The sequence below is a fragment of the Plodia interpunctella genome, chromosome 14, assembly GCF_027563975.2.
Source record: "Plodia interpunctella isolate USDA-ARS_2022_Savannah chromosome 14, ilPloInte3.2, whole genome shotgun sequence".
Lineage (NCBI taxonomy): Eukaryota > Metazoa > Arthropoda > Insecta > Lepidoptera > Pyralidae > Plodia > Plodia interpunctella.
Genome location: NC_071307.1, coordinates 3,113,191 through 3,124,568, shown reverse-complemented (window position 1 = coordinate 3,124,568; position 11,378 = coordinate 3,113,191). Strand labels below are relative to the sequence as shown.

The 11,378-nt window shown below is 35.5% G+C and overlaps 1 protein-coding gene and 2 non-coding genes across 3 annotated transcripts in view; 2 read left to right on the top strand and 1 right to left on the bottom strand.

Annotated features, from left to right (window-relative positions):
- Window positions 1–7,324: 7,324 nt before the first annotated feature.
- Window positions 7,325–7,406, top strand: TRNAS-UGA (transfer RNA serine (anticodon UGA)). Its single transcript has one exon. It is a non-coding gene; the product is annotated as a tRNA-Ser (tRNA).
- Window positions 7,407–8,027: 621 nt separating this feature from the next.
- On the bottom strand, window positions 8,028–8,118 carry TRNAY-GUA (transfer RNA tyrosine (anticodon GUA)). Its single transcript is given in 2 exon segments — window positions 8,028–8,063; window positions 8,082–8,118. It is a non-coding gene; the product is annotated as a tRNA-Tyr (tRNA).
- Window positions 8,119–9,579: 1,461 nt separating this feature from the next.
- LOC128675281 (uncharacterized protein) overlaps window positions 9,580–11,378 on the top strand; it is a 47,652-nt gene continuing 45,853 nt past the window's right edge. The window contains exon 1 of the mRNA XM_053754587.2: window positions 9,580–9,827. The gene's annotated coding sequence lies outside the window, so the exon portion shown is untranslated. The remainder of the gene's footprint in view (window positions 9,828–11,378) is intronic.

The window sequence follows — 11,378 nt, the reverse complement described above, 5'->3', positions numbered from 1 at the left end:
AAGCATATAAATTGAGTTTATCGCTTACGCTCCGATTTTTTTATACGTATGACACTAATTATAGTTTCTGCGGTTTTTTTATATACAAAACGTCAGCTTACTTGTGATCTACTAAACCGTCTGCCCTTTCGTTTCTTTGCCCATGATGTCATGTCGACGTACAGTGGAATCGACAATTACGACACAATCCCAATGACAAGAGTAACAAACGAAATTGTGCTTGGAATTGCATTGAGATTAAGATTAATTTTGGAGAGTACCTAAGCCTGCCTGGTATTTGCATTGTATCCAAGATACACGATCTCATTTCATTATACTGTCATATGAACTGGATCGCGCCAAACTGTCTGGCAGCCTTCCAATCAACGTTTGAGCCAAGTCGAGTGAGTGCACTTATAGGTCACCGACCCCTGCTTCTCAATCCTTCCACAGATCCTGATTGAAGTCGATATGTTTAGTCTAATCAGTCAAAGTCCTTCAGTGTTTGTTTAGCACGTTGCACCAGGCAACTTTTACGTTAACTTTAATATGCGCAGAAAAACGCAAAGAACGCCATTTCGTCGAAACGTCAGCGGCGGCGCGCCGGTGAAATTGAACGTCAAATTTGACGGTGCAACTCACCCTAAGTGTTAGATTAGGAATGCTACATAATACATAACTTACAGCCATAAGAAGCCGGGTCGCTAGCGATATATAAAATGTGGCTCTTTCATTTAGGGAAAAAACTATTAGCGTTTTTAACAAACTCTTTGTATGCGAATCGAAGCATCTTTAATCAAATCTCATCAGTAATCAAAATCAAGCATAAAATTATCAACAGCTGTATTTACGCCGAATAAATTGGCAAAAACTCTTTAATCCATTACAACGCAATCAAGAAAAACCCACACAGTAACGGTTTATTCTTTCAAAATGGTTAACTACGGTTTTAATGCGTCCATTTTCGTACATTATGGTAAAAAAGATTATTATAATAATCGTACAATGCATATGAGGTACCTATTACAAGTATAATTATAGCTTTCAGCTTTGCAGGAAACGGTAATGTATGGCTCGCATGTATTACCTTAAAATTATTATTTGCAAAATCTACAGTTCGTCAGTCGATTACATAGATATCAGAATATATAGTGGTCGATTAGGTACATAGATATCAGAATATATTAGATATAATGCAGGATTTCTTTCTATTTGGTTTTTCGTGGAGGTTTAGGCGTGTAGGAATAGAGTCCTAAGAACAATACTGTACTTTACTGTATTTTCCTATAAACACAAGTACAAAGGTGAAGCCATCATTTTTATATTTTAAAATTAAGTACAAGATTTAATATGTATTATATTGTATAGGTAGGAGTGTTAAAACATGGCATAAAATGCAGGAAAACGTCAATCATGATATATAAATACGTCAACGATACGGTTATTATCTCGCAGCATCTGCGGATTCTGAATTATTGCAATCTTTGTTTCTTTAAACTGATAACAGTGATAACGCAAATAAAAATGACAACTTAAACAGCCAGCTACAAATTTTCCTCAATGAATCCTAACTAATATTATAAAGTAAAGTTTTTTGTTTTTTTGTTTGTTACCTGTTCAAGCTATATCTACTCAACCAGTCTTCTTGAAATTTTGCATACATGTAGTTTATAGAATGGAGAAGGACATACGATACTTTTCATCACGGAAAAATAACAATTCTCGTGGAAAATGTACGCGTGCAACAGCTAGTAAGTATACAGCGACTAATTAAGAGTTCTGACCGCCCTAGTCGAGCTTTGATTGTGCCGCGCTCTCTGTTCGGAATGCAATTCGCTTAAATATTTAAGTTTTATTTATATTAAGGGTTAATCAGGCCCTGAATGTACGTACACATAAGAAATTCTTATATAAGTTACTTCTTCTTTCTGCCGCATAGAGTTCCATGAAAGGTAACTTTGACATGCGGTTGACTGTACAGTGCAGTTTTAGCTTGGACGACTTTAATTTGAGTACATTAAATCATTCTTTGGCTCAAATAAGTTCCGTGTTCATGAGAACTGATACAGTCAGAAGTCTAATACTGATTCATATGTGAACTAAACTTCATCACGAAATAAATTTGATTTATAGATCTGTCGATATCTTGTATGCATTTTAGGGTTGCCTACTGTGCCACTTTTTAGGCTATTGTATTAACTTATTGCTTTTGAATTTCATTCAGATGATCAACTGAAAAATTGTTTCTTTAGAAATTGTCTGAAGCAAGTTATAGCGTAACAAAAGCAAAATTATATCAAAAAATGCAATTAGGTATCCGACAAAATGAATATTGAAACTCGACAACCCTTATAACGTTAGACGAATACTCCCGGTCATTGCAATTTACGAAGAATCAAGATTACTTCCAAGGATATGGCCTCTATTACCTTACAATAAAGCACATAATACCCTACAATTGGGATTAGTATTACCAAATGCTATTTCCTTGTGGAAAACAAAGCCATTGTTTGGTGTTTTATGTTTTTTATTACACTTTTTGGCCATTATATTGTTTAGAGGTGTTATTGCTCTTGGTTGGTTACTGCATGAAAATTGATATCCAAATACTATCGGAGGAAGATTCGAGAGGGATCTCCGCATGCTCTCGGTTGCGTTTCGAATCCCACTCATGCCACGAATATAAATTTATTTGCGAGCGTAACCCATACCCATAACCCATCTGAATAATTGTTGTTTTGAGTCTGCATGAACCATAGATTATGTAGGTATAATTGATTCCATCCTACTATTGTAATTATCAGACTATCATAGTATAAAATAAAGCTTCCCGCTGTCTGTCACTATGAAAACTGAGACCTGTAAAACTACGTAACGGATTTTGATGCAAGTTTTTATTTTAATATTGTTTGAAAAGGAAGTTTTAGATGTATATTTTTTATAGTATTACCCGAGCGCATGGCACCACAAAATGTTATTCCTTTGCCAATATTGAAAGTACCAAAATTAACGGAGACATCTTATCAATCGTTATCAGCCGTGCTGTGTACCAAATGTCACGCTATCTGGAGTGGACACTTCAATGCATTTTGGGCATGCGATGTGTAAACAAATCGGTTTCGTTTGGTATGTTTCTAAATCACCTGGCTGGGTATAAATTAAAGTTTCAAAGGTAATAAGCGGGAAAAAAACATGATTAATATTACTAGCATTGCTAAAAGAGAAAGGATTGTATGGAAACTACTGGAGCATACTCATTTGCCATGAAAGTAAGTATTTATGTATGCATTCCTGTGTCTTGTCACGAATGATACTAATAATGCAATGAAAGATTTAATAATTTCACTATATTCTACTTCAGAGAAATTCAAACGAGACACAACATTTGTTCCATTGTTATTACGTCTACGCGATAAGTTTTTGATTTTTTCACAGTTCACAGAGAGCAATAGATTGATTTACATTTCAATTTGATTGACACCTCTTAGGGTGGATTGACTGGTGCAACCAACTCTTTGCCGTACATTTACGCTCAAGGTTAAAGTCAACGCCAAAATTAACTTGTGCAACTTACTCTAAGCGTCCTAAGAAATATACCTAATCATGGCCTTGACAGACACAGGACAGCCGGACGGACGAACAACAAAGTGATCCGGACGAATGGTTCCGTTATAGACCTTTTTAGGCTTTTGATGTAAAACTTGAAGTATAGGTAGTGTAAGATGTTGCCCTGCAATTTATTGGATAGGCTCCGGTAAATTTCAGGGTATGTGTGTATGAATCTGTAGCAGGATCAACTAGGTCTTTAAACAGATACAACATAGACGTATTTCCTTACGGAGTTGACAACTGGGACGTAAATGAAGGCCGCACGTCACCTGTGCCTCCCCGTGAGCCCGCTGTGGTCAGTCTGGGGATAGTGTGTCAGCCACAGCTCTGAATATATAATTGATAGATTATAGCAAGTATTTCTTATGTAATTACCCATAACGGAGGCTACTTGACATCAGTAAATGACTTTTTAGTTGTCAGGAAGATTGTCGGCTATAAGATGACATTGCAATATATAATAATATATCACCACTTAAAAAATCCATGTAGACAATATTTGAACTGGCATAGCCAATTTTTTATAACCTATTTATTCCGAGGACTCCTTTCAAGGCGTTTTATCGAATTGTCTGATTTAGGTACCTATAGTTGCTTCACTACATAGTATAAAACAAAATCGCTTTCTCTGTCCCTATATCCCTATGTATGCTTAAATCTTTAAAACTACGCAACGGATTTTGATGCGGGTTTTATTTATATATAGTTTGATTCCTGAGGAAGGTTTAGGTGTATAATTTATTATGTTTTACCCGAGCGAAGTCGGGGCGGGCGGCTAGTATACTATAATGTCTAGAAAAACTTTACAAGACACAATAAAAATAAGGAAATCTATTGACATTCAGTTCACATTGTGATCGTTTTTTTTATCAAATTTGTTTATTCATTGCCGTAATTTGACGCCGATTTCCTTAAAGTAACGTCCATGACGACCATGATGACGATAGACAACATCGATTCAATCGATAATCGGATTCGATATCTTCATGGAATCGATTTGCGTACGTGAGTGGCGCACGCGCCGCATGTAAACAAAGAGAGAAAGAAAGTGTTGGTTTGTATGTGGTCGTAAAGTACCTGAACATAATGGTTTTGCTTACTTTATTGCGTAAGCATTGTTAAAACCACCACTTTAAATTATGTTTAAGTTTTACTTGTTTATGTACGCAAACTTCAATTCGAAGATGGCCCCATGATGATGATGATGTATGGTTTTGTTAAGTATGTAATAAGTTACATTACTTGATTTTTTTTAACCACTACATCACAAGGGAATCTCCATTTGATAGAAGCGTTTTACTTTTTTTGTGAAATTAATAACCGGCCGAGTACGTGTCGAACCATGCACAGTGTATAGGGTTCCGTAGTTTGCTACAACAACCGAACAAGTGCGAGAGTTTTATTCAAGTCGCCTAAAGGCATCTGACATGACTTTTACGACTACCTACCGACATCTAGTAGAAAAGTAGTCTCATACACACTACCTGTGCTTAAATTCACAACCAGTGTGCAGGTTTTCATCGCCTCACGAAGTTTTCCTTCACCGGCAGATGATCAATAAATGGTGGTCAATAAAAAATATTATTATATATGAGCTACATTGGTATAGAAACTCATGTGGCACGAGTAGGAGTCAAACCTGGGAACTGCATTTTCTTCGCTCGCGTAAAACCATAATAAAAAGTAACCTATAAGTCCTGAAGATTTCGCCTATCTCTGTGTCAAATTTCATCAAAATCGGCCTAGTCGTTTTTGAGTTTATTCATTATTAATTATTTATTTTTGACGACCTCGGTGGCGCAGTGGTAAAGTTCTTGCCACTGAACCGAGAGGTCCCGGGTTCGATCCCCGGTCGGGTCATGATGGAAAATGGTCTTTTTCTGATTGGCCCGGGTCTTGGATGTTTATCTATATATGTATATGTTATAAAAATATAGTATCGTTGAGTTAGTATCCCATAACACAAGTCTCGAACATACTTTGGGGCTAGCTCAATCTGTGTGATTTGTCCTAATATATTTATTTATTTTATTTATTTATTATTAATTAAAACAAAAAAAAATAAAAATGCAAATATTTTCTCTTTATACCTAATATTAGTATGGATAAACAAATTCACCTCAATTCTAACTTCTTAAGATGAATTCCGGATTCACAATGAAAAGGCGCGTCTTGACCGTTTTGTTATTTGTACAAGATAAGGACATATATCTCTTTATTCACTCATCAATAGTTTTATGCACAAAACGCAACGGCTCGGCGCCACATTTTTTGTACAGCTGCGTGTGCGCATACCAGAATGTTATCTCTCTCCTTTGCAAACATTTACAGCTAAATACCCCATAAGCTCCCGATACTATAGGTCGGTGGCGCCAGTTTACTTAAATTGACAAATATTTAAGATATCTCTTTATCAAGTTATCCTATTTTGCATAAATATGTACCTACACAGCTTTACAAAGTTTTCATCCTATTTTTTAAAACTCGAGTTTAAAATTAAATTATAACTTTGGACCACATTTACTAGTTTAAAACAAAATATTTGAATTTATCTCCATATAAAAATAAAAATAAAATAAGTAATAAATAGCACAAAATAAAAAATACCTAAGGTAACAAGTAAGGAGAAGTAAATACAAATACCTGCTGTAATGCTGAGTATTTTCAGTGATACGTACGACATAAACAAGTATTATCTACTTTCCTTTGGAGACTTATTAATAATCTCCAAACGGCCTCTACGTATTGGATCCATATCCCCACGCAAGCATCTCAATGAACCGGAATAAATGCCGCAGATTTTAAAGGAGGAACATAATAATATTTTTTTTTAAAGAATTTTCCCAGCCCTTATCGTAGTGACTGTGTACTTTATTGTTTTGGTTAGTGATTCTAAAAGAGTTTTATTGTTTTTAAAATGTATAGAAACAGGAACGATGTTACCGTTTTTATTGCCGTACACCTATTACCGTGGCTACAGTGGTATAAAATAGTCATAAACTTTTTATATCATGAGAACTTGTCTGTAATGTCGATAAATATTGTCTTGTAGTCGCATGTATTGTTGTTATGCCAGCTATACAATATCTCGATACAGTTTGCCGATTTTTGGTGGATTCGGTATACATTGCTGGTTTTTTAATTCGGTAAATAAAAGCTCTTGTTGAAACCACGCAATGTTCATGCATATAGTTACTGGAAGTATTGTCTAATCTGTGGTATATAGGTAACCGTTCCCCTACTAAATCCCTAACGGTTCCAACGTTTGATAAAATGTACTATTTATATTGTATAATGAATAAAATACTTCTAGCGACACCTAGCGTTGAATATTAATATCGTTTTAGTGCCACCTAGCGGGCAGTAGCATAAACATAAAACTTAGTGAAATGGTTTCAATTAGTGAATACAGATGGAGTTAAAATATTTATTTACTTTAAAAAAAGTATATAGTATTGTAGTATTTTCTAATTATTATCATTACATTTACTTTTTTAACTTGTTTTGTTATTGATTATTGGAATAACTCGGAAAAAAATATTGTACAACTGTGCTGACAACTTAGAATAAACCTACTTATGTAATATTTCTTACTATTGACGTGTTCAGTATTTATTTAGGTAATATATATATGACGAATAATTGAAAAGTTATGAAATCGACAGTATATTTTAATTTTTTTAATATTTTTCATGTTTATATCATGTAGTTACTAATTTGAACCAGCAGCTCAAGAGCTGCGGTGTCCGAGTGGTTAAGGAGATGGACTTGAAATCCATTGGGTTCTACCCGCACAGGTTCGAATCCTGTCCGCAGCGTCTGTTTTTTATCGGTTTATATCATTATTTTCTCACTTTTTTCCTTAGTTATATATTAGTTATATTATTATATTATCGTGTCGAACTGGCAGATACATTGCTGATTTTTCATTGCGGTAAATAAAATCTTTCATACAAACTACGCAATGTTCATTCTTGGCGTCGGCTGTCTGTCAGTCTGAGTTCGACGATTAGTATATTGCTGGCATAGACCAAGAATGAAATAAAGAATACACCTAGTTACAGATTAAATAATTCCAGTAACCAATTTTTCCTATATCTGCATGCCAGCAATCTATAAACTATCGGCAATTATGATGTCGTTCGAAACGTAGGTAGGTACATTGCTTAGTATTAATAGATTTGTATCAACGCAAGAAGAAACCAACTCGTACCTGGGTACGGGTTGGTTTCTTCTTGCAGGAAACTGGTTTCCCGCAAATATAGGGAACGGCGGCGCTCAGTAAAATTCGTTACTAACGGCTAATGCCGCTCCGGGCATAACATTGGACGAAATATTCCTAGCTAGTACATCGATATTCCTTTTTTTCCATAACTGCATCCATGTTACAGTAAAATAAAAAATATAAATAAAATAAATACGCAAAAGATTGATTTCACTCCTTCGAGCCGGATTTGAACCAGCGACCTATGGATGTCAATGAATATTTTCCTCTACAGTCCACCGCTCTACCAACTGAGCTATCGAAGGTTGAATTACGTTGGTGAAATTACGATTGAAGTTCTCCGAGTAGAAATTATTATTATGTTATTCAAATTTTTATTATGCTATTCAATTTTGGGTTATATGCTTTAGGTTGATTTATAACAGAACACAACAATACCGTACAGTATTTTTAGTAAAATGTTAATAAATTCACTATTTTCTTTATCATTTAAAAAATATTCTGAGAACGCTGCGTCGATCAGATGCGCTCAACGAAATATTAAATTATCAGTCTATTTATAAACCTATATTTATATTCGTGCCGTATTTTAATTAAGAACGTTTTTTCAACAAAGTCTGATTTTGTTATCTAACAAAACCTGTCTATAATATAATTCAGCTAATATTCACTAATAAAAAATAAAAAAATAGACTAATACAATACTGCGACCCGTTTTTAAATCCCATCTAAAGAAAACTTTAACAAACCGAACCCGAAGTTGAGGGCTGTGCGAATTAAAATTCCTGCTTCAAATTGATATGCAAGAGGTTGTTGCAGTGAAAAATCTTTGCCTTTCATTTTTGAACAGGCTTGAGAAAACATCAGCAGTTTATGGAATTTTAAAAATGTATCTATATATCTTATAATAATGCTTTAAAAAAATTTGCCATCATTGTTTTCTTCATATCAAACAAAAAACATAGGTAATCATGTTTTTTGAAACACAAAAAACATAGGTAAACAAAAAAAATATTTTACATTCCAACTAAACTACTTTATAGATGATATAGATACCTACAAGTACGGAGCACGCCAGCACTCATTATGGCCAAACTCAGTTTAGCTCACATTCAGTGCTTCTACCTGAACCACAGAGTATTAATACCTAGTCACGAGCTATTTCTACGGATGCAGATTGTGCAGGCAGAAATAATCGGTTCAAGAGCGACGACCGGTATGCAAACAATCTGCTTATAGCTTCCTAGCCACTAGCATCTATCTTTACCTGTTCATTTTATTGAACAAAAACGCTGTACCTACTGAAAAAACTATTGCTTGCACATTACATTCGTATTTTTCGAGACAATTGTACCTACCTAACATTGAAAAAGATACCTGAAATGTAAATAACAGGTAAATAAAAAAGGAATCTCCCGAAGATGATAAGTAGTAAGGGATACGTTTGATGTTCAAGGAATCCTCGACAACCCTTTCCTTTCCACACGAGTTGGCGTTCATCTCGGCACATTGACGTCATCAGCAGAGTACAGCCTCTGGTATTGTCAAACATATATTTAATTACTATCGTGTGCAGTGCGGCACACGCAATCCTTCACAAACACATACCATGTCACAAATCGAGCTCGGAAATCTTCAACCTACAAGCCAAGGAAAAAGAAGATAATTTTGCTTGTTGTTGATGGTTACTTGAGTCCTTTTTGATTGTGGACTCGAGGGCGAGTTTCGGCCGATCCTGCTTCGAAGTACGCTTGCGCAAAAACCGCTTACGAGGCATTCAGTCAAAGAAAGGCGGCGCGCCGGCTAGCGCGCTCGCCCGCCGTCCGGCCGAGCCCCGCATCGTCGGAACCCCTCATCATCACTAAAACGCTGGCCAGAACCCGGTAGAACCCTCGCGTATGGCCGAAACATGTCAATTGAGACTCCCCGTGCGTGATGCTCGTGTGCTACCTGCCCGTAGTGTCTTCCTTTAGTATACAGTACGATTGACTTTGAGTGCAGTTGTTTTGATGAGGTGAGTCAGGTCGTAGTTTAAGGTCGGGATGTGCCCTTGAAGCCAAGTCCATATGTGCAGGTATACCACCTTCGTGTTACATGATGCCAATTACTGCTCGCGTGACAGTACGCGAGTCATTCAAACAATTGTTGTTTCACGATTTTGCGTTATTTAATCCGTATTGAGAAATATTCTCTATTCAAAAATACAATCAATGGAACTGTTGGGGAACAAACGATATACTTATATGAGAAAGTAAATGTGGCTTTAATTAAAAGCAGATCCGAGCAACAATAGCTGTATTTTCGTTCACAAAGGACGTAATTCCAGAGGGTTTATATGAAGTCATTCTCTTTGCTTATTTGTGGAATGTTTTACATAACCGCTTTATTCAGTAAGGATAAGATTGTATCTCCTTCTTCGTCTAGATTAGATTGTATATGTATTAGATGTATAGTATAATTTTGCTTCGCAATAATTTTATTGCTGATATCCACTGATGTGCCTTTTATTATCACACCAACATAGATTTGTGCGAGTGTTTTAGACCACATAGTACTGTTTATTACTCATTACTTTATGTATTCCATTAAGTAAATTAAAAAAAAGACGCATAAAACATGACCTATTCAAGAAACTTTCAATACATAAATGACGTAGACAATAGATAAGTGGAATCATGAAGATTCGATAAGCACCTTTTCATCTAAAATTATTTTACCAAAAGAGAATAGTAGATAAATGGATAGTTTTAACAGTATACAACACATAACTCTAGTTCATAATGGTGCAAACAATACAATCGATTATGTAATTAATAAATGAATAAATTATTTTTACTAAAGAACCGAACACCAAATGCGAAGGCGCATGATTGGTGTCTGGAGAATTACATACGCAGAGTGAAATCAAAAATGCAGTCTTCGGCCAAGTTGAGCGATCATGTGTTACCCGTATCTCCAGGAGATTTATTACCTTTTTTTATGACGGGAGTTCTGTTAAGTTACCTTTTGAGTCACTTTTCTCCAGCGTAAAGCCATTGCCGTTGTGGTCTGGTAGCGAAGAAAAAACATACAATACGTCTGTCTGTTCGCGATAAATTCCAAAACGACTGCATGGATTTACGTGCGGTTTTCAGGGATCGTTAGCGTGATTCCTGAGAAAGGTTTAGCTGTATAATTTATTGTGTTTTTCCCGAGAGAAGCTGGGACGGGTCGCTAGTAGAAGAATTTCTTTACGTATTGTGACTGTGCTATTTTTGTTACGTAAAGTAGAATAACATCATTTTACTTTCAACCTTTTCTGAATGTCACCTTGTTCCCCGGTGAACGCCGATATTTCAGTAGGTAGATATGTACCTACCTAACGAAACGAAATTTAGCGGGGAAGTAAATAGCAAAGAATTGTAAAAAATAAATGAGCGTCCTGTCTAATTAAAATCGTCGTCCGTAATTAAAATAGTTAGTAGAGGATATTTTTTCCCTGAAAACTAATTCTTCTGTGTTAGCTGGTTACTGAAAATTATGTAGATATATAGATACTAATACAATTTCTAGAGGATCATTGATG